The following is a 22816-nucleotide window of genomic DNA, read 5'->3' on the forward strand; positions in this document are numbered from 1 at the left end:
TGCAACAACACATCAGAAAGATCATCCACCCAGACCAAGTGGGATTTCTCCCTGGTATGCAGGGATGGTTTAATGTGTGCAAGACAATCAATGTAATACACCACATTAACAGACTGCAGAAGAAAAACCATATGATTATCTCAATAGATGCCGAGAAAGCATTTATAAAATACAACACCATTTCATGATGAAAACTCTAAGCAAACTGGGTTTGGAAGGAACATTTCTCAATACAATCAAAGCAATCTATGAAAAACCCACAGCCAACATCCTATTGAATGGGGAAAAGTTGGAAGCATTTCCACTGAGATCTGGGACCAGACAGGGATGTCCACTCTCACCACTGCTATTCAATATAGTTCTGGAGGTTCTAGCCAGAGCTATTAGGCAAGAAAAAGAAATTAAAGGGATACAAATTGGGAAGGAAGAACTCAAACTATCCCTCTTTGCAGATGACATGATTCTTTATTTAAGGGACCCAAAGAACTCTACTAAGAGACTATTGGAACTCATAGAAGATTTTGGCAAAGTAGCAGGGTATAAAATCAATGCAAAGACAATGCCATGGCTGAGGAAGAACTGCTAAGATCAATCCCATTCACAATAGCTACAAAAACAATCAAATACCTTGGAATAAACTTAACCAAGGACGTTAAAGATCTCTACGATGAAAATTACAAAACCTTAAAGAAAGAAATAGAAGAGGATACCAAGAAATGGAAAAATCTTCCATGCTCATGGATTGGAAGAATCAAAATCATCAAAATGTCCATTCTCCCAAAAGCAATTTATAAATTCAATGAAATACCAATCAAGATACCGAAGACCTTCTTCTCAGATCTGGAAAAATTGGTGCTGAAATTTATATGGAGGCACAAGAGACCTCGAATAGCTAAAGCAATCTTGTACAACAAAAACAAAGCCGGAGGCATCACAATACCAGATTTCAGGACATACTACAGGGCAGTTGTAATCAAAACAGCATGGTACTGGTACAGAAACAGATGGATAGACCAATGGAACAGAATTGAAACACCAGAAATCAACCCAAACATCTACAGCCAACTTATATTTGATCAAGGATCTAAAACCAATTCCTGGAGCAAGGACAGTCTACTCAATAAATGGTGCTGGGAAAACTGGATTTCCACGTGCAGAAGCATGAAGCAAGACCCCTACCTTACGCCTTACACAAAAATCCACTCAACATGGATTAAAGACCTAAATCTACGACCTGACACCATCAAGTTACTAGAGAACATTGGAGAAACCCTTCAAGATATTGGCACAGGCAAAGAGTTTCTGGAAAAGACCCGGGAGGCACAGGCAGTCAAAGCCAAAATTAACATTTGGGATTGCATCAAATTGAGAAGCTTCTGTACTGCAAAAGAAACAGTCAGGAGAGTGAAGAGACAACCGACAGAATGGGAAAAAATATTTGCAAACTATGCAACAGATAAAGGGTTAATAACCAGAATCTACAAAGAGATCAAGAAACTCCACAAAAACAAAACCAACAACCCAATTAAGAGATGGGCCAGGGACCTCAATAGACATTTTTCAAAAGAGGAAATCCAAATGGCCAACAGGCACATGAAAAAATGTTCAAGGTCATTAGTAATCAGGGAAATGCAAATCAAAACCACAATGAGGTTTCACCTCACCCCCGTTAGAATGGCTCACATTCAGAAATCTACCAACAACAGATGCTGGCAAGGATGTGGGAAAAAGGGACACTAACCCACTGTTGGTGGGAATGCAAACTGGTCAAGCCACTATGGAAGTCAGTCTGGAGATTCCTCAGAAACCTGAAGATAACCCTACCGTTCGACCCAGCCATCCCACTCCTTGGAATTTACCCAAAGGAATTTAAATTGGCAAACAAAAAAGCGGTCTGCACCCTAATGTTTATTGCAGCTCAATTCACAATAGCTAAGACCTGGAACCAACCTAAATGCCCATCAACAGTAGACTGGATAAAGAAATTATGGGATATGTACTCTTTAGAATACTATACCGCAGTAAGAAACAACGAAATCCAGTTATTTGCAACAAAATGGAGGAATCTGGAACACATCATGCTGAGTGAAATAAGCCAGTCCCAAAGGGACAAATACCATATGTTCTCCCTGATCGGTGACAACTGACTGAACACCAAAAAGGAAACCTCCTGAAGTGAAACGGACACTATGGGAAACGGTGACTTGATCAGCATAGCCCTGACTGTTAATGAACAGCTTAATACATTATTCCTCTTAGTAGTTTTTTTGTCTGTTCTACTTAATATGACTGGTTTAATTCTGTAATTAATACACAGTTATTCTTTTTTTTTTTTTTTGACAGGCAGAGTGGACAGTGAGAGAGAGAGAGAGACAGAGAGAAAGGTCTTCCTTTTTGCCGTTGGTTCACCCTCCAATGGCCGCCACGGCCGGCGCGCTGCGGCCGGCGCGCTGCGCTGATCCGATGGCAGGAGCCAGGAGCCAGGTGCTTTTCCTGGTCTCCCATGGGGTGCAGGGCCCAAACACCTGGGCCATCCTCCACTGCACTCCCTGGCCACAGCAGAGGGCTGGCCTGGAAGAGGGGCAACCGGGACAGAATCCGGTGCCCCGACCGGGACTAGAACCCGGTGTGCCGGCGCCGCTAGGCGGAGGATTAGCCTAGTGAGCCACGGCGCCGGCCCACAGTTATTCTTAAGTGTTGAAAATTAACTGAAATGTGATCCCTGTTAAACATAAGAGTGGGAATAAGAGAGGGAAGAGATGTATAATTTGGCACATGCTCAAGCTGACTTGCCCCAAATGGTAGAGTTAAAAACATACCAGGGGATTCCAATTCAATCCCATCAAGGTGCATGTACCAATGCCATCTCACTATTCCAAGTGATCAATTTCAGTTCACAATTGATCATAATGAAAGGACTAAGAGTCAAAGGGAGCACATAAACAAGTCTAGTACCTGCTAACACTAACCGATGGAATAAATAAAGGGGAGAGTGATCCAACATGGGAAGTGAGATACTCAGCAGACTCATAGAATGGCAGATGTCCTAAATAGCACTCTGGCCTCAGAATCAGCCCTAAAGGCATTCGGATATGGCTGAAAAGCCCATGAGAGTATTTCAGGCATGGAAAGCCAAGACACTCTGGCAAAAGATCTCTGCGAGTGAGATCCCAGTGGAAAGAACAGGTCTTCAAAGAAGGAGGTACCTTTCTCTGAAGGGAGGAGAGAACCTCCACTTTGACTATGAGTTTGTCTAAACAAGATAAGAATCGGAGAACTCAGAGGGCTTCCATAGCCTTGGAAACTCATGACCGGAGCATAGGGAGACTACTGATGCCATAGACAGGAGTGTCAATAGGTAAAGTCAACAACAGGAGTCACTGTGCACTTACTCCTCATGTAGGATCTCTGTCCTTAATGTGCTGTGTATTGAGATTTAATGCTATAACGAGTACTCAAACAATATATTTCACTTTGTGTTTTTATGGGGGTGCAAACTGTTGAAATCTTTACTTAATGTATACTAAACTGATCCTCTGTAAAAAAAAAAAAAAAGAAATTATCAACTCCCAACTTGACTCTCACTGGGATTAAACATGACAATAGGTCTGATCTGATTTCATCATCATTTAAAAAAATCATCTATTATTTTTCACTTTATGTTTCTGTGTGAGAGCAAACTGTTGAAATCCTTACTTAATGTATACTAAGCTGATCTTCTGTATATTAAGATAATCGAAAATGAATCTTGATGTGAATGGAAGGGGAGAGGGAGTGGGAAAGGGGAGGGTAGTGGGTGGGAGGGACGGTATGTGGGGGAAGCCATTGTAATCTATAAATCGTACTTTGGAAATTTATATTCATTAAATAAAAGTTAAAAAAAATAAAAACAAAAAAAAACAAAAAAAACAAATATTATATGGTACATGCCTCTGAAAATCTAATATTAAGTGTATTAACTCTGTTGTGTGCCATTTTTCTCTGTATAGGCAAAAAGTACTGTCTGGATAATTGAGCAGGCAATTTGCTTTTGAAAGATGTTATCAAAGGACACGATGATTTAATTTCAGATTATTAGAAGACAACACGTTCCACTTGGGATCCTCGGCACAAGACCCACGGCTGCCATGCTTCAGAGGTGTGTGCACGCCTGCCAAGGAGGGCAAACATCAAAGCTAGGGCTATGGGGACAGTTGCACCACAAAGGGCATCCTTTGCTTCTGAGACTCATTCTCTTGATTGCCTGTTCCTTTGGAAATGTCCTTAGGCCACCTTGGCCAGAGGCATTCTTGGACTTCTGAAAATGTGAAACTCGTTTAAAAAAAAAAAAGGATTAAGCTTTAAAGGTGACAGCTCTGTTAGGATAATCTCCCACAGAAACCCTCTAAACAATGGAGAATATTATCCTTACACCTTTTGACTGTTGGCTGTCCTTTGGGGGTGGTCTCAAGATGTGATTCCAGAAAATAGGCAATCTATTAGTGTGATTTAAGGATTCCTTCCCAAATTCTCCCCTCAGTAGGGCTCAGCAGGGAAATATGGTATATACAGTGCGCCTTCCTCCACAGTGACATGGGTGGCCTCCCATTAATTAGGTTATGGAAATGCAGAGCTAAATTGTCATCTGTGGAAAGTAAAATGAAATGGACTCTTTTTTATCTTTCTGCCTCCTGAATTTTGAATTCATTGAATACGGCAGGCTATAGCAAAAGCATTCCTCTAAGACCCTCTGACATTTGAAAGTCAAAAATCTGCAGTGCGACCTTCTTTCTTCCCAGGCCCTTTCCTCCTTCCCAGGCCCCCGACACCGTCACATCAGGGAGAGAGACCGTCACAGTCCTAAGCGGTCATTTATGTGATAATAATGATGACGGAATGCTTCCCATGGCTCTCTTGATTTTACCAAGTGGCTTTGCAAATATTAGCTCACTTGTGTGCAAACCCAAGATCCCTAGCAATTGGCGACAGTGGTGGCTGGGAAGGGTGTAGGGTTTGATTTCCCTTTCACACTCAGAGTAGGGAATCAAAGCAAAGAGAGATGGAATAGCTCCACTTTGCTTGTCTTCCCCTCTCTCTATTAATTCCAAATCCATCGTGAGCTCCTTGGACCTTGGCTAAATTTTATGTGGGTGCTGCTCTTGTTGGCTGATGTTCTTTCTTCGCGATCCTGAAGGTCCCCTTGGAAGGCCAGGAGGTGGCCTCCCCCTGCTCCTCTTGGGTTCACCCATCCTGAAACATGACCTTGCTCTACTCTTCTGCAAGCGTTGTGATGACGGGGATGCAGGTTTGCACTGCAGGGCCAGCACAGCTGTTGGGTGACTCACGGGAATATCATATTTAGCACGTTTCCCCCAGTGAAATGTATGTATTTAGATGACACATAATACTGTTTAAAAGCCAAATCAGCTTGGCTCTTAAACTCAGCCTCATGGAAGAAAATGGAGGAGTGGAAAAGACAGAATGAGCTCACTTGGGAGAGCCAGCTGGCCAGAGAGTCCTTTCAGGCCATCCAGGCAATGAGCTCACACAGGGACATCGATCGTGGACGCTGAACTGTGGGGCATAAGAAATAGGAAGTGGCCTTATAACCAGCTCACCCCAAGCATTTGTGGCTCACAAATATTGCCACTGGCCATGGGGGACCCTCATGGTACACAAGCTTTCTGGAGAGAAAAACACAGTCATCTACCACTTGAGTTGATAGGGCCTCTTGGGAATGGATAGCAGCGTTATGGCTTTTATCCTCTCTGTAGGTCATCCTCTGAAAGGTAACAAGGCCATCAGCACTTGAACAAGCCAGATGGCCCACTCAGCTGAGACAGGCTCCCCCTGGAACCATCCTCCCCCCGGTTCATCTGTTCCCAGGCTTGACGCTACTGCGCCTCACTGAGCTGGGGCTCAGAGCAGCCCCCAAACACAGGGAGTTGTGGGAAAAAGACACTAAGGAGGTTAATGTCTAATTTTGTTTTTACTGTTCTTCTTGGTGATGTGTGAAGCTGGTGATGTGCTCAGGGGCGCTCTCTAAAAGCTCTCATTTTGTAAAGTATGTCACCTTGAACCTGCTCACCTTCAATGCATCTCCCTCCTTCCAGCTCACCTGCACAGGGTCTTAAGATTTTCCTGTTTTCGTGTCATCAATTTCCCTTTTCTTGTCCTTTTCATCTGGAAACCCAGGGCTTGCTGTGCTCCTCACACCCCCACCTCCTGCAACTCTTTTAAAACAATATTAAAGGAAGCTGGGGCCAGCCCAGACACTTCTGCAGTCCCGCTCCCGACACCTCCCTGTCTGGAAGAGGCTCTGTCCTTTCTGTGGGGATCAACTCGGACTAGACTAAGTTGCTGGAATTAAGACTTATTCTATGCATCTGCTCTCCCACAGTATGGCGCTGGGAGAGGAGAAAACAGCTTCTACACAGCTGCCTCCAGTTCAGCCAATAAACTGTAGGACTTGCTCCTGATTGGAGGAGAGCAGCGTACTCGGCGTGTGGGCAGCCGAGTTAGGATTGGTGGAGGAGGACTATAAAGGAGGAGAGCGATGGCATGCACCAGGAACATCTAAGGGGAACATCTAAGGGAACACCTGTGCAGCCCCCGAGAGAGCTGGCCGGCGGTGTGCCGCTCCCCTGCGGAAGTGAGGAAAGTGGCCAGGGGGAACCGCCCTTCCACGGAGGTGGAAGGGACGGCAGCCAACCCGGGAAGGACCAGCAGCAAACCCGGGGAGGGCCGAGCAGACGAAAGAACAGCGCAGGGTCCTGTGTCGTTCCTCCACGAAGAGGGGGAGCGACATAATGGTGCCGTGACTCGGATAGGAAACTTAGGAGGGAAGAAACGGGAAGAAGTGGAAAATATCGGAGAGAGAGACTAGCAAACAGCCTAGGGAAAAGCCGGACGAAAAAGGTGCCGGAAGAAGCTATTGAAAGCCTAGGCATAGACTCAGATATGGACTTCGGGGGGAAGCTGGGAGAAATCTCTAAGGTCGAAAGCGAAAGTGAAAGCTAGAACAAACAGACTCGGATGCGGACTGTGGGGAGAAGCCAGGAGAAATGAGGGAGGAATATTGTTGGAAGAAAACTTAGGGAAACATACCGGGTAGAGAAAAATATGTTAGGGAGGATGTAGCCACGGGGGCAGGCCGAGGCGGAAACGCAAGCCAGCTTGGGATTCGTCAAGTCAGCCCGGGGAGCAAAAGGCGAAAATCTAAAACTAGAGGCAGAGACGTATGAGCTAGGTTGGAATCCATCAGATTAGCCTGAGGAGCAAAGGACGGGAAGCCAGACCGAAAGGCGTAGACGCGTGAGCTAGGTTGAATTCGCCAGGTTAGCCCGAGGAACTTAGATTGAATACTAGTGGTGGAGACGTGAGCTGGGGCTGTGTGACTCGCGGAGGCTGCCGCGCGCAGAGAGAGCGTGCGGGGCACAAGTAGATAGGGAACGCTGGGCTAGTGCGAGACCTCGGAGTGTGCACGCGAAGCCGAGCCGCGCAGAGCCGGGAAGCTGCGCAGATGAGAGAGGCGCGGGCTGAAGCGGCTCAGAGCCGGGAAGCCGCCGAGAAGCAGCCTCTGGGCGGGCGCCGGGAAGCCACAGGGATAAGAGAAACAGAAGTTTAGAAGTAAAATGAGAGAAATAGGAATGCCCGGAGATAGAGAAATAGAGAAAGGCCTCCCCACAACACAGCAATGAGAGAGCTTGGATTCGGTCTGCCTGATTAGGGCGATAAGCACCAGCAGGCAGCTCGACCAGAGTATGAGCTGCAGGTCACCGAAGATAGGCACGAATCAACACCAATAAGCCTCCCCACAATATGGCAATGAGAAGGCTTGGATTCGGTTTGCCTGATAGGGCTTGTAAGCACCTGCGGGCAGAGCAGAGCATGCGCTGCAGGGCACCGAACACAGGCACGATCAGCGCCTAAAAACCTCCTCACAACATGGCGAAGAGAGGACCCAGATTCGGTTTGCCTGATTGATAGGACTTGTAAGCACCTGTGGGCAACTCTAGCAAGTAGAGCAGAGTGTGTGCCACGGGACACCGAAGACAGGCGCGTATCAACGCCAAAAAATAAAAAGAAAGGGGGATCTGTGGGGAGCAACTCGGACTAGACTAAGTTGCTGGAATTAAGACTTATTCTATGCATCTGCTCTCCCACAGTATGGTGCTGGGAGAGGAGAAAACAGCTTCTACACAGCTGCCTCCAGTTCAGCCAATAAACTGTAGGACTTGCTCCTGATTGGAGGAGAGCAGCGTACTCGGCGTGTGGGCAGCCGAGTTAGGATTGGCGGAGGAGGACTATAAAGGAGGAGAGAGATGGCATGCACCAGGAACATCTAAGGGGAACATCTAAGGGAACACCTGTGCAGCCCCCGAGAGAGCCGGCCGGTGGTGTGCCACTCCCCTGCGGAAGTGGGGAAAGTGGCCAGGGGGAACCGCCCTTCCACGGAGGTGGAAGGGATGGCAGCCAACCCGGGAAGGACCAGCAGCAAACCCGGGGAGGGCCGAGCAGACGAAAGAACAGCGCAGGGTCCTGTGTCGTTCCTCCACGAAGAGGGGGAGCGACACTTTCATCGCTGGCATTTGTCCTGGTCTCTCTGTCATTCCTTGAGTGTGTCAAAACAGCCCCAGCTCAACTGGTTGGCAGCTCAATTATTTCCAAATTCCTTGAAGGCGTGACAGGTGCAACAGAGGAAACAGCCCTTCCTGCCTAGGTCACCTTTCAGTCTGCAGAGTTGGCTTCAGATACAGGCTCTGGGGGAGAGTATCTTTCACAGGTCACCCTGCGCCTTCCTTTCCCATCCTCTCCTGAGTCAGGGCCCTGGCCTCTAGCTTGTGGTTTCCTGCACAAAGTCAGGGCGACTGTTATTCTGTGTTCTATCCTGGAGGCCCAGAGAAATTTTCAGACTTCTCTGTGGCAGCAGTAATGATGCTGACGGTGGTGATGATGATGATGTTGGTGATAAAGACAGTGGTGGTGGTGGTGGTGATGATGATGTTGGCGATAATGACGGTGGTGGGGGTGGTGATGAGGGTGATGTTGGTGATAATGACGGTGGTGGTGGTGATGATGATGTTGGTGATAATGACAGTGGTGGGGGTGGTGATGATGATGATGTTGGTGATAATGACGGCGGTGGGGGTGGTGATGATGATGATGTTGGTGATAATGACGGTGGAGGGGGAGGTGATAAGGGTGATGATAATGAAGATGATGCTGGTGACGATAACGTTGGAAGTAGTGGTAACGAAGATGATGATGGTGGTTGTGTTGGCATGGTGATGATGATGAAAATGATGTTGATGGCAATATTGGTGGTGGTGGTGATGACAGCAACTGTTAACACTGCAAGGCACCATTCTTAGTGGTTTGCATGTATTAATTACTCAGTCTTCAGGTCATCTGTATAAGCCAAGTATTATTGCTATGACCACCCCTATTTTACAGATGAAGAGATCGAGGCACAGAGCTGTGAAGGGACTTCTGAAGGTGACATAGCTAAAAAAGGAATCGGGTCCAGACAGCCTGGCTCTAGTGCTCACGCTCTCAGTCACTGCGCTAACTGTGGAGATGTGCAGTGGTGCTGTGGAGCAGCGGGTTAAGTCGCCGTTGGTGACACTGTCTTCCCCGATTGCAGTGCCAATTCAAGTCCCAGCTGCTCCTCTTCCTCTCCAGCTCTCTGCTAGGAAAGCAGAAGAGGGCCCAAGTGCTTAGACACACGTGTGGGAGACGTGGATGGAGTTCCTGGCTCCTGGCTTCATCTTGGCACAGATCTGGCTGTTGTGGCCATGTGGGAACTGAATAAGCAGGTAGATCTCTCGATCTCTCTCTTTCTCTCTCCCTCCCCCAACCCCTCCTCTCTCCCTCTGTCTGTCGTTCTGCCTTTCAAATAAACAAATCAATAAAAGGTCCAGATGCTTCATAGTCCTCAGGGCAACAGAACTAGAAGCAAATGAAATTGTGCTAATTTTAAGCAGAATGATCATTAACTATGTTAATGACCCCCACAAGCAGAGAGGGTGGGATGGAAGGTGAGTGGACAGATGAGACCCACCAGGCTACATCTTTCATCCAAAAGAGTCTTTTGAAGAAAATAATTACAAACAGGGGAAAACAGAGCAGGGAGCCTGGCACCTGGTTACCTGACCTCCACAATGGCCCCAAGGGATCTGACCCTGGAGGCCTATGGGTTCTTTAGAAGACAACTGGGGAACGTACTGGGTCCAGGTGTGGTCAACAACACCGACCACCACTTACTACCTACCTGCTACCCCCAGCTACTTTTCTTATCATTTCTAAGGCTCAAAGCAGTGTTTGAAGTGAGCTGTCAGCAGCCTCATTTCATAGGGGAGGACTGGAAGCTCAGGATGCTTCATGACCAACTCAGCTTCACACAGTCTAAGTTGGTGGCCAAGCCAGGATTTGAGCCAAGATGGTGTGACTCAGAGAGCCGACTCCTTGCTGTACATATCGGCTGCTTGCTGTACATTACCGCCATGGAAATTGGAGTCATCGGTTTCCTCTCGTACACACGACTCCCCGCCTTGGGCCACAGAAGACTCTAGCACAGCTGTCAAGTGTGATCTCTCTGGGCAGCACCTGTGTGGCTGCTCTCGCTCCCACACCCATTCATTCCCTGCCCGGTGGATTATTTTTTATGTCCGCAGCCACCCGCTGGATGCAGATGGAGGCTGAGAGCTGGCTCAGCTGAGCTGTAATTCCCCAGTCCCCTCTGTGGCGCTCACACGGCCGGGGTCACATCTGTGAGCCGATATCCACTCCAGCGCTGTGGCTGTTCGCGCTGACAGGTCCCACACTCCTGCCAAGCAACCGTCCGCATTTCATCCATGAGCTCCTGCCACTCTCTCAGGTGGACGCCATCTGCTCGAAGAGATTGATCTGCACTTACTTCTTTCCAATCTGCCTAGAACACCCTGCTATTGACCAAGGCTTGATCTAGTACCTGTCTGCCAGAGAAGCTACTCCAATAATCTCTGTGGACCAAGGCGAGGCAGCCATTCGATCCATTAGTTCTTCACTGCTGGTCCTTGCCTCTGCAGGGCGCATCTGCTAGCCAGGCCATCCTTTTCAAAAACAAAGTGAGCCCCCGAGGAGGAGCTGGGCTTTGCTCTTGCGGTAGGATGCTGACTCTCACTCTGCTTTGTGGTCAGGGTATCAGCTTCAGGGCCAGGTGATGTGGCTGAAGTCCTGGCTCTACCACACCCACCTGGAGAGCTTGCCTGTCCAGTGCTACTTTCTCCCTCTTTGGACAAGGCAAGCAGACCGCCCATTATGGAGATCAGGTCACAGCAATTGGCATGAGTGTTTTTCAAGCGGAGCCTGGAGGGGAGACCCTGTCATCTTACAGACCATCCCAGGTCCTTTCTGGTCTTTTCTCGCTTCTGCAATAGAGACGGCATGTTTGGAGCAGGTAAGACTGACGTACAGAGAATGAGAATCGGCAGCTGTCACCCCTGCAGCTCCACCCCTGGCCTTTCTGGTTTCATGAGCCAATGCATCCTCTCTGTTGGCTTGGCTAGTGTGAGTTGAGATCCTATCGACTACAACCAGTCCAGTTCAACCCAGCCCCCAGTTGAGTTTCCTGCTGAGTCTCTCCTCTGTGATATCATGAAAGGGTCTCTTCTCATGAAATTGGCTTGAGAGGCTCTTGAAGGCTACACAGCAAAGTGTTGGCAGCCCAGTTACGTCTGGCTGTGCCTCAGAGGATTCTCTGCTTCTGTTTGGACAATGTTTTTCCTTTCTTTCAGTGATTCAAACTGTTCACAAAGCACTTTCCCATCCTGTGCCTGCTTCTCTAAGTGCTGTCAGCCACCCTTTAAGACAGGATTCTGTTCGTTAAGTGAACAGCCCCACTGTGTGCCAGTTACTGGTTTTGGTGCTGGGAACACGCCAGTGATAAGGCAGAGCTTGTGCTACATGAGTTCATGTTCCAGTGGGGGATGTGGAGTGGATAAGTCCCTGCTGTAAGTGTGGGCAGCGGCAAGGCTTAGGAAAGGCAAATGGAATGTCCAGGGGCTCAGGAACCATTTTCGACAGGTGACAGGTGCATGTGGAAGTCTTTTCTGAAGGGTTGACATTCAACCAGAGAGCTGAATGAAGTCAGGGAGTAAGGCGATGGGAAGAGTATTCCAGGGAGATGCTGCAAGTCCAGAGATCCTGAGCAGGAAACACCTTGGCATAAGCTAAGGAAGCGAGGCCAATTGGATCGTGAGACATGAAGGGCGAGTCTGGGTAGCCACCAGCCCGTTCAGGGCCTTCAAGTTAATTAGAAGAAGACGCACCTCTGGCAGACTAATTACCATGGAACATCACTGTTTGGGAAACACCTGGACAGCTGTACAGGTAATCATTAGCCATGGCTTAGCAGACACAGTTAGAAAGAAGAATCAGTTCCTAAAGGGGAACATTGGATGGAACTCTAAGTCAGTGATGCCTATGAGAAACAGAACATGGGCCATGTTTGTAATTAAAAATTTTCTAATGGCTACTTTTAAAAAACAGTAAAAGTGAGTGGATGTCTTAAATTATTTTTTTTAGCCAGTATGTCCAGAACGTCAACATTTCAACATACAATCAATGTAAAATATTTGAGATGTTTTAAATTCTTCTTTTGGGGTACTATTTTTTCTTTTCTTTTCAGAATTATTTGTTTATTTGAAAGTTAGAAAGAAGGTGGGGGAGGGAGAGAGGGAGAGGGAGAGGGAGAGGGGGAGGGGGAGGGTGAGGGAGAGGGTGAGGGAGAGGGAGAGAGAGAGAGGGAGAGGGAGAGAGGGAGAGAGGGAGAGAGAGAGAGAGAGAGAGAGAGAATCTTCTATCCAGTGGCTCACTCTCCAGATGGCTGTAATAGCCAGGGCTGTACGAAGCTGAAGCCAGGATCCAGGAGCTTCATCCAGGTCTCCCACGTGGGTGCAAAGGCCCAAGCATTTGGGCCATCTTCCGCTGCTTTTCCCAGGTCATTAGCAGGGAGCTAGATTGGAAGTGGAGCAGCTGGGACTCGAACTGGCACCCATATGGGATGCCAGTGTCCAAGGCAGCAGCTTTTTTTTTTAAGATTTATTTTTATTTATTTGAAAGACAGAGTTACAGAGAGAGGTAGAAACAGAGAGAGAAGTCTTTCATCTGCTGGTTCACTCCCCAGATGGCTGCAACGGCCGGAGTTGAGTCAGTCCGAAGCCAGGAGCCAGGAGCTTCTTCTGGATCTCCTACTCGGGTTCAGGGGCCCAAGGACTTGGGTCATCTTCTGCTTTTCCAGGCCACATCAGAGAGCTGGATTAGAAGAGGAGCAGCCGGGACTAGAACCGGCACCCATATGGAATGCTGGCACTTCAGGCCAGGGCTTTAACTCGCTGTGCCACAGTGCTGGCCCCAAAGGCAGCAGCTTTACCCACTGTGCCATAGTGCTGGCCCCTGGGTATTATTTCTTCACAATCTGGTGCATATTTTACACTTACAGATTTTTCAACTCAAGTACTAAGATTTTATCAGAAATACCCGAGCAGTATTTAGATTTCTTCAATGTGTGGTGAAACCATAGGTTTACATAACCAGGTTGTTCCAAACATACTTAAAAGTTTGCCAGTAACAAACTTAGTCATCAGTATTTGAATTAATGAAAATTAAGTTAAAAGTGCTTTCCTTCGGTGCATGAGACATATTTCAAGTGCTCAGCAGTCATGTGCAGCCAGTGGCTTCCGGAGTGAATAGAGGAGGTCAGAGAGACGCTGGATGGCTGAGAACAGGGAATGGCATAATCTCGTTACCTCCTTTATTAGGAAGATCTTTATGGAACCTGTGTGAAGAACAGACTTGTGAAGGGGCCAGGAGGGAAGCATGGAGGCCAGCTGCAACTGGCCGGGTGGGAGACCATGGCCCCTTGTAGGTGGTGGGACGGCTGATAAGGAGGGTGGTCCGGTGCACAGACTTTGTTGCTGGAATGGGCACCTCACCTGAGAGGGAGATCACAAGCTGGACTCTTGGCTGTCGGTGGGCTTCCTGAGAGGCTAACAGAGATGAGGCCTCAAGATCCCTTACTTGGGGCCGATGCTGTGGCACTGTGGGTTAAAGCCACGGCCTGCAGTGCCAGTACCCTGTGTGGTGCTGGTTCGAGTCCCAGCTGCTCCAGTTCTGATCCACTCCCTGCTGATGTGCATGGGAAAGCAGCAGAGGATGGTTCTAAGTGCTTGGGCCCCTGTGCCCATGTGAGAAAACCAGAGGCAGCTTCTGACTTTGGCCTGGCTGTTGTGGCCATTTGGGTGGTGAACCAGCAGACAGCAGATCTCTCTTTCTTTGTCTCTGTCTCTCCCTCTCTCTATCTGTAACTAAGACTTTCAAATAAATAAACAAATTTTACAAAAAAAAATCCTTTACTTGCATGGACGGCTCCCCCTGGCTTGGATTTTGTGATGAATCAATTTTTAAAATGCTATTTACGGTGGGTTTTTCTCATTCTAAATAAATATTCACTTTTGTATCTGATTGTATTAATAATGCTCCCCCAACAGAGGCCACCAGATTGAATAAGCTTCAAGTCCCATAAGACCCTGGATTAGCATCTGCCCTGAGGTTCGATAAGCCATATGAAAAATGAGAAACTGAGGCTCCAGGTTAAAAATGACTTGACTAAAGCAAATCAATAAGTTCCGCACGTTTTTCTGTAATGAGGCACTGTTCATCCAGTAAGTTGTCTTCAGATAATCCTCTTTCTCCTGGGGTGATCCACTCTTTTTCACGCCTTCTTCACGTATTTCTAAAGCCAGCCTTGAACTGTATTATCCTTCTAAACGCAGCAGGGTAACTAGGAGAGCTGCACCCTGGGTGTGCTTTCCTCTGAGACACTGCACTTGTTCTGTGGTTAGGAGGGGTGTAACCTGATGCTAAAAAAGTCAAATATCTGGGCTTGGGATGCTGGCTGTGCCACCAACTCACCACGTGACCCTGATCAGTAAAACATGGAGAATAGCACCCACGAACAGGGTAGCTGTCTGGATTAAGGGAGATACTCTATGCAATAATGAACCAAATTCCTTGCAGACAGTAGGCACTCACCTCTTGTTGTTATTGTTACCTTGTTGGCTTTTTGGTGCCTTTTCTTTCAAGGCTCCCTGGTCTGCTCATCAATCCTTCATCAAGGCCAGGGTCTTGGCCCATCTACCAGGGAATCAGCCCAGCATGACCTTTATGCCACCTTACCCAAGTGATCAAATTCCTTCTCCCAGGGGTGAGAAAACTGGACACTGTGTGTCCCCTCCCTCATTAATACGATACACCGAGAAGGTTGAATCCACCTTGTTCTTAACAAGTATTAAACCTGAACCAATCAGCCAATCCAGAGAATGGGACATTCTGCAGGTACCTGGCCACAGACTCTTAAAGAACAATGTCATGAAAACAAACAAGCAAAAAGAGGTGGGGAACTATTCTAGAATAAAGGGGTCTAACAAGCTCGGAAACCTAACACTACAAGGAAACCTTGATTGTAGCTGGGTTCAAGTGAAACAAAACATTTGGGAGGCTATATTAGAGGACTGGGTTAATGTTCACGCTAATAGGTGTGATACTGACATCACAGCTATTATCAGTCAGATGTGAACAGCAACGCCCTGTATAGCATAAAAGAGAAGGTCCCTAGTTTTAGGGGATGCCTGGTGAAGTAGTTAACTGTGATGGAGTCATTAAGAAGCAAGAGAGGGAGAGGGAAAATGGTGAGCTGTCAACACTGTTCACCACAGAGTCGATGCCAGTGCTGCTACACTGCTTACACTGGGGGAAAGGTAGAAGAGGGCTTTGAGAAATTCATAGAAAAACTGAATTAAAAGATAATGAATATTTTGCAATGAACGCTTAGAAGCTCACATGTGTGTGTGTGTGTGGTACCTTTCTCTCAACTGCTCTGTAAATTTGAAAATTAAATTTAAAACGCCGTTGTTCTTCACAGCCACTGGGCCCTTTCTGCTCAGTGAACTGTTGGTCCTGCCGTGGGCAGGTAGTGGGTAATGGATGGCTTCCATCAACAGCAATGCCAGGACTCATTTGATCACTTCACTGGTGCCATTATCAATGTTTCTCTGCACTCTGTCATCTCCCTGTGGGTCACGGCAGCTCGGGGAGAGGCACGGGTGGTGAATGCAACAAAGGTTTTTATTACATGAGATGGAGTTTCCAATCCTGGGATTCTCAGATCACCCTGTTGAGGGGTAAAGCCAGGTGCCCCACTGCTATTTTCTCCATCCCTCTCCAGGCAGGTTCCTCCCTCCATGACCCTGGCCTCCTTGTGTAGCTCTTGTCCTAGGAGCCCATCACACTGTTACCTGGCCACCAGGTCTCTGAGATGCCAACTATATTAGGCTTCTACATGTTACCCCAGGCTCCTGGCATTGGGGTATATTCGGGTAATCCAGCTTTGTCCGATTTGTCTGTTCTCTGCCCACCTAATGTCTCATTGGATGGAGGAGATTCTGTTATTCCAATTGTTTTCTTAAACAAAACTGCAAGACTTTCTTCCTGGCCTCTGTAACAGAAGACTCATCAATCTTCATCACATACTCAGCCCACACCAGCTGGCTTTCTCCCGTTTTACGTTTAGAAAATCTATTGTAATAAATGGTTCTTTTTAAACTCTTCTAGTGTAACCTTTATTGGTTGAGTGGTGATAGGAGAAAGATCATTGTTTCTCTGTGTGTCTTCTCGTTTCACCTTCAAATTCTCTGAGAAAAGGGACTTACCCTCTGACACTCAAACTCTCTCTGATACACACAATAGTAGGAACTCAATAAATGTTCACTGAGCAAAAGACTCATCCATTGCTATAACAACAGCCCCTTGCTAACTGGACAGTGGTGCAGAAGGAACAAGCATTTCCTCTGACATATCACATGGCTGACATTTCATAGGGACCTGCCTGGCATCTTGAGCCTTCCATATCAATGTGATGCAAAAGAAGTGTTGGGAGGGGACCTCCTTTGCTCAAGGCACAATGCAGCCTGTATTTCTTGAGCTTCTACAGGTCAAACCTGCATGCCCTCATGTAACAATTATCCCTGGGAGCCAGCGAGCCAGGAACCCTATTGGTGCCAAGGTTGAAAGCTGAAGGCTTACAGATTGCTTGTAAGCAACTCCCCACGTCTTAGGGAAAGCTGACCCAGGTACTCAAGTCACAACCAGGTGAGGCAAGAAAACTAAGTGCTCCAAGATAAAAGGCGAAAACATTGTCCCGAGTCCTGCATCATGAATGAAATGGACAAGCTCTCAGGTTAAGAAATCTGCAACAGATCACGAGCAACAAGAAGATATATAGAGCTTGTTCCCATCACAAAACATTCTGGCCAGTGTTGAGCTCTGCACCCTTGAAGCATACAGCATACCCCTCAGCTCCTCATTCGTAGAGGAGGAACCAACAAGGGGACTTGAAATTTGTGGGAAAATAGAATTACAAGGTAAGCTTGTGTTGGTACAAAACTTTTTTGAAATTCACGCATAGCTTTTTTCATGACTCACATTTTCCGTGGACTTTTTCAAGACCCCTTATTAAGAATCGTGGTGGGGAAGTGACTGGCCACGGTCCCACAGCAGGAGGTAGCTGAGCCAGGACCCCCTTCGTCAGTTCCTTACTGCTGGGTTTGTCTGTGGAGCTGGTGTGAGGCACGACTCTCGGTACTAAATATCAGACTCCCAACTGCTGACTCAACTGGCCGAGGGTCCCTGCTTCTAAAGCTCCCCGTGTGATACTAAGGAGAACCACACGTCTTTCCATCCTGTGTTTTTGATGATTTGACATTGGCAGGTTTTGTGCAAGACCGGGCTCTGTAGACCATCAGGAGTCTGGATCACAACACTGATGGTACCCCCTTCCTCTTCCCTTCAAACAGTGGGCTTCCCTGTCATCTGGTAGACACAGTGGATGATTTAATACATCATTTGGCTCCTGGCACTCTCTCACTCAAATCACCACCATGTTCTGCTGAGGCCAAAGTCCTTATTGTGGCCTGGAAAGCATTCCTCCCGGGGACTTGTGGTCTTCAACCTCTTGCTTGCTCTCTCCTACCACCTCCTGCTGCTCCTGGAACCTTCTAGAAAAGGCTCAATTTTCAGTGCTATTTCCTCTGCCTGGAACAACCCCACCTGCCACTGATCTGCCCTGTGGCTCAACCCCATGCCTCACCCAGTGCAGATAACCTGCCTGCCTTGTTCAAGCGTTTTCCCCCATCACCCATACTTCCCTTGACTGTCATGTATTTATTAGGTGTACTTCTTTGTCTCTCCCCAGCCTGGGAGCTTTGTTTGCTTCATTGATAGAGTCTAAGGAGCTGAAAAAGCCTGGTAAGAGTAGGTATTATAATAAATATTTGTGGGGGCTGGCACTGGGGCACAGTGGGTTAAGCTGCCTTCCACTTACAACATCTGTCTTCCCTATCCCCCTTTCAGAGTGCCAGCAGCTCTGCTTATGATCTGGCTCCCTGCTAATGTGCCTGGGAAGGCAGTGGGTGATGGCCCAAGTGCTTGAGTCCTTGCCACCCACATGGAAGACTCTGAAGGAGTCCTGGGCTCCTGGCTTCAGCCTGGCCCAGATTTGACCATTGCAGTCATTGGGCAAGTAAACCAGCAGGTGGAATCAATTTCTCTCTGCGTGTCTCTCCAATTTTAAAATAAATAAATACTTGTGGAATTAATTTGCAAGAAAGGGTTTGTTGATCAAAATACCCTCAATCGAAAGGGAGTTTGTGAGCAACTTGGCTGGACCTATGTGGTCCTTGTCATGCTGCAGATATTCAGCGCCTGCAGAGATCCATGGTGAGGACAAAGGGCATTGGTAACTGTGGGCCCCCTGCACCAGAGGATGGTTAAGGGGAGGTCTTCCAGCGGGAACCCTGGGAACAGCCAAGTGAAGGTTGCTTCTGCCCTTGGCGAGGTGGTGACGGACAAATACACACAGAGGCCATGCGGCACCCAGGGATGTGAAGGATTCTGGGAGAAAGGCATCATTATTTTGGTAAGGGTGGATGACAGGTCTTTTAGGGAGTAAACCATGGTCCAGAGGAAACATACAGAAATCATATTTTAGATGTTCAAAGAGCCCTGACAAATTCTTGCACCCGGACCCATTTTTAAAGCTTTAGTTGGCATGGTGTGGGGCAGACATCGTGGGCTGATGAAGTGGACGAGAAAATGCCGCAGATGCAGGGAGAACAGGAAGAAAGGGGCAGCTCTGGAAGGAGCGGCCTCGGTTTGGGAACCCCGGCCAGGAACCCCAGAAATGGTCCCTCATAAGAATTTTGCAAATGATCCAGAAGAAAGTATATCCAGCAGAATCTGCAACTGAACACGTGACCTTGCACCTTCCTGGCTGGTGGGACGCCAGTGCAGTGGAGACAGATGGTGCAGGTCATCAGGGCTGAGCATGTGGTGGGGAAGCAGCCAACGAGCTTCACTGGGGAAACTCTGGACATACATACATACAAGGAAAAATGGGCTGGAGACGTCAGCATGACCCAAGGGAAGGTCAGAAGAGGCACGGGCACTCCCACTGGACCACCTCAGCCAGGTTAACAGTGGATGCCGGACCCTTCCGGAAATGGGCATTGGTCATTAAGGGATGGAGTGCATTTTCCCACTGCTTTTTGAAGTTGGGAAATGGCTGCCATTCTCTCCCTATCTCCTGTCCTGAGGATGCGTCTTAACTTCCCCCATCCCACTTCACAACTTTGGGCTTTCAATTGTGTCTTCCCCCACCACCTTGTGAGCCCCCAGCACCCCTTCTTCTCTATCTTCCCCAACCACACTCACCCCTCACTGCCCTGAGCTCCCTGCTCAGATCTCTGTGGAATGCTTTAATATTTGCAAGAGGTGTCTTTCATGCGGGCACTCACGATTAATGGGATGCATGATTGGATCAAGTCTGTGTGTTTCAAGACAGACACAGGGAGATGGAAAGATGCCAAGTCAGCCAGGGGAGGGAGGCACCATGGCCAGAAAGCTGGGCTCCTCAGTCTGGAATGAGGACCAGTGAAACAGGCAAAGGAGCACATGGAAATCCTTGAAAGTGGAGAGGTGAACAGGACCTGGCTCACCGAATCAGAACACTGGAAAGACGAAGGTGCCAATGGTGTTTAAAAAGTCCTTTCAAGCGAATGGAAGCCTCCTTGAATCTTTCTGAGTATGAAGCATGATATTCTTAAAAATCAGCTGTTTGGGTAAGATTTACATATTGTTAAATACACCTGTGGGGAGTACAGTTCCATGAGCCTTGACAAATGTATACATCCGTGTAGCCAACATCATTATTAAGATGTAGACCATGTCCATCAACCCATGAAAGTTCCTTCATGCCCCTCTAAAGTTAATCACTCTGACCCAATTCCTTGAGGAGCCACTGACTTGCATTTAAGCGAATTTTTTTGTGAAGCACACATACACACACACAGATGCACACACACACACAGACAATAGATAAATATAGAGAGAGTTCCTATCTGTTTTTCGCTGTTGAAGTGCCCACATGGACAGACTGGGCCAAGCCAAAGCCAGGAACTGGGAGTGCAATCCAGGCCTCTCAAGGGAGAGGCAGGAACCCAATTACTTGAGCCACCACTGCTGCCAATGTCTCCATTAGTAGCAAGCTGGAGTCAGGAGTTAGAACCCAGAATCCAGCAGTCACTCCAATCTGGGATTCAGGCATCCCAACCACAGGCCAACAGCTGCTACGCAGTGGTCTGCTTTTCATCACTACGGATTAACTTGCTCCTCCAGCACTGGTACCCAATTTTCATATCTGGCTTTTTTGTTTGTTTGGTTTTTGAGCTTCATTCCTGGTGCTGTACATATCAGTAGCTACATCTATTTCATTACTGTATATTACCTCATTTTGGACCATGGTACAATTTGTTTATTCATTTATCTATTATTATCTACTATTCCAGTTGTTTCAAGTTTGGGTCTATTATGAATAAAACTACTGTGGACATTTGTGTACAAGTCTTTTTCATGGATAAGACACAGTACTGATAAGTAAAATTAAAAAATCTCAGAGCTAGACAGAACAGAAAAGAGGGATCCTAATGTGCTGAGTTCAGTCTTCTGCCTCGAGCCCTGTGCTTTCGCCCCTCCACCACAGTCCTGAGAACTGGATGTTTGGTCTCTGTTTGCCCCCTGCTAGGGAACTCACTGCCTTTTTTTTTTTTTTTTTGACAGGCAGAGTGGACAGTGAGAGAAAGAGAAACAGATAGAAAGGTCTTCCTTCTGTTGGTTCACCCTGCAATGGCCGCTGTGGCCAGCATGCTGTGCTGATCCGAAGCCAGGAGCCAGGTGCTTCTCCTGGTCTCCCATGTGGGTGTAGGGCCCAAGCACTTGGGCCATCCTCCACTGCCCTCCCTGGCCACAGCAGAGAGCTGGACTGGAAGAGCAGCAACCGGGACATAATCCGGTGCCCCAACCGGGACTAGAACCCGGTGTGCCGGCACCACAGGTGGAGGATTAGCCTATTGAGCCTCGGCACCGGCCTAAGCCATGGCACCAGTTTCACTGCCTTTCAGAGCTGCTTATCAGAGAATCCTTCAATTGCTAGAAAGTTCTCCCTGACACTGAATTGCAAATGGCTGCTGGATAGGGCCCTGGTGTGGTGCTGCAGTGAAGCCTGGTAACAGCCACACAGCCGGGTATTTTACAAAGGCCCCCAGAGTGACTTCCGGTCTTCCCTGTTTCAGTCACCATACCCTTTGTTCTGCCATCCATTCCACTTGACACTAAGCAGGGCTTAGTGTCGTTCCCCCACGAAGACGGGGAGCGACAGGTCCCTGCTGCCAGGATGGAGTTCCTGGCTCTTGGCTTTAGCCTGGCCCAGCCCTGGCTATTGCAGCCACTGGGAGAGTGACCCAATGGATGCAGGTGCTTGCTCTCTCTCTGTCCTTCTGCATTTCCAATAAATCTTTTTTTTTTTTAAATTGAGTTAGAGATTAATTGGCCTTTTGGACAGAAGTAGTCTCTTTTTTTTTTAAAAGAAGGAACAGCTGTCATGTAAGCTGCCCCTCCCCCTATAATGACCTAATGAATCTGGAAGCAGCAACACAGTCTGAGGACGGGGCTCAGGAGAGGTGGATTCTGGTCCTGGCTCTAACACAGTTGTTTTGCATCTATTAAACTTTCTTGGCTCAACTTCTTCAACTGCAGAACGGAGATGATAATAGAGCCTTGCCTCCGCAGGAAGATTTCGAATTAGAATTTCCCAGAGGGGTCTCTGGACTTTCTCTAGGAGCAGTGACGTCATCCATCTCTTACAACCGCCCCTGCACTGCCTGGGCTTTCCAATCTCCAAGCAAGTTTCCACAAAGCTTTCGGCGAACTGCAGAATACATCACAGCAAACAAGGCTCCGGGCAATTCTGCAGGGTCCTGAAGCCAAGAAGTAGCCCGAGCTCTGCTCATGCAGGCACTGTACGGCTGGGGATATGGGCTCCAGCTCTGATTCGAAAGCACACTCAAGAACGTAGGGCTGCTGACCAAACACAACCAGTGGCTCTAGCAAGGCCACACCGGCACGAGGGAGGGGATGGAAAAGAAGCATTTATGGAGTGTGTTAGCTCCCTTTCCTGCAACAACCCCGGGAGATGGGGAGTGTCCTTCACTCTGGGCAGCAATGGAGTCAACAATTGTCCGAAGGTCACAAGTAGGAAGACCTCAAAGCCCGATCTGCTCCAGGGGTGTAGCCCAAACCTCAGTCTCACAGCAAAGCAGAGGTGCTCAGAGCAATGGAGACTGGGCAGTGGGGGAAGGGGACCTGCTGACTTTGCGCAGGTCATGTCACTTGGTTAAGGCTGAGG

At 47.9% G+C, this 22816-nt stretch overlaps 1 protein-coding gene across 4 annotated transcripts in view; it reads left to right on the plus strand.

Moving 5' to 3' along the window:
- LOC103345879 (protein sidekick-1) overlaps positions 1–22816 on the plus strand; it is a 694014-nt gene that overhangs the window by 459174 nt on the left and 212024 nt on the right. The window lies entirely within an intron of this gene.

Source organism: Oryctolagus cuniculus, chromosome 12 (assembly GCF_964237555.1).
Source record: "Oryctolagus cuniculus chromosome 12, mOryCun1.1, whole genome shotgun sequence".
Classification (NCBI taxonomy): Eukaryota; Metazoa; Chordata; class Mammalia; order Lagomorpha; family Leporidae; genus Oryctolagus; species Oryctolagus cuniculus.